A 419-nucleotide genomic window follows, 5' to 3' on the forward strand; every position below is an offset into this window, starting at 1 on the left:
CAAAAAGGGGCAAAGAGGAGGAGACACAATCCCCGGAGCGACGGAGACTCGGGGGTTTAGACGCCTCTGAGACACGCACCTCCAGGGACTCCAGGGGCTAAGGGGACTCCAGGGACTCCAGGGGTAAGGGGACTCCAGGGGTAAGGGGACTCCAGGGACTCCAGGGCTAAGGGACTCCAGGGACTCCAGGGGTAAGGGGACTCCAGGGACTCCAGGGGTAAGGGGACTCCAGGGACTCCAGGGCTAAGGGGACTCCAGGGACTCCAGGGGTAAAGGGGACTCCAGGGGTAAGGGGACTCCAGGGACTGAAGGGGCTAAGGGGACTCCAGGGACTCCAGGGCTAAGGGGACTCCAGGGACTGAAGGGACTTCAGGGACTCCAAGGACTAAGGGGACTCCGGAGGGTTTGAATGGAGCCGC

Source organism: Penaeus monodon, chromosome 30 (genome assembly GCF_015228065.2).
Source record: "Penaeus monodon isolate SGIC_2016 chromosome 30, NSTDA_Pmon_1, whole genome shotgun sequence".
NCBI lineage: Eukaryota > Metazoa > Arthropoda > Malacostraca > Decapoda > Penaeidae > Penaeus > Penaeus monodon.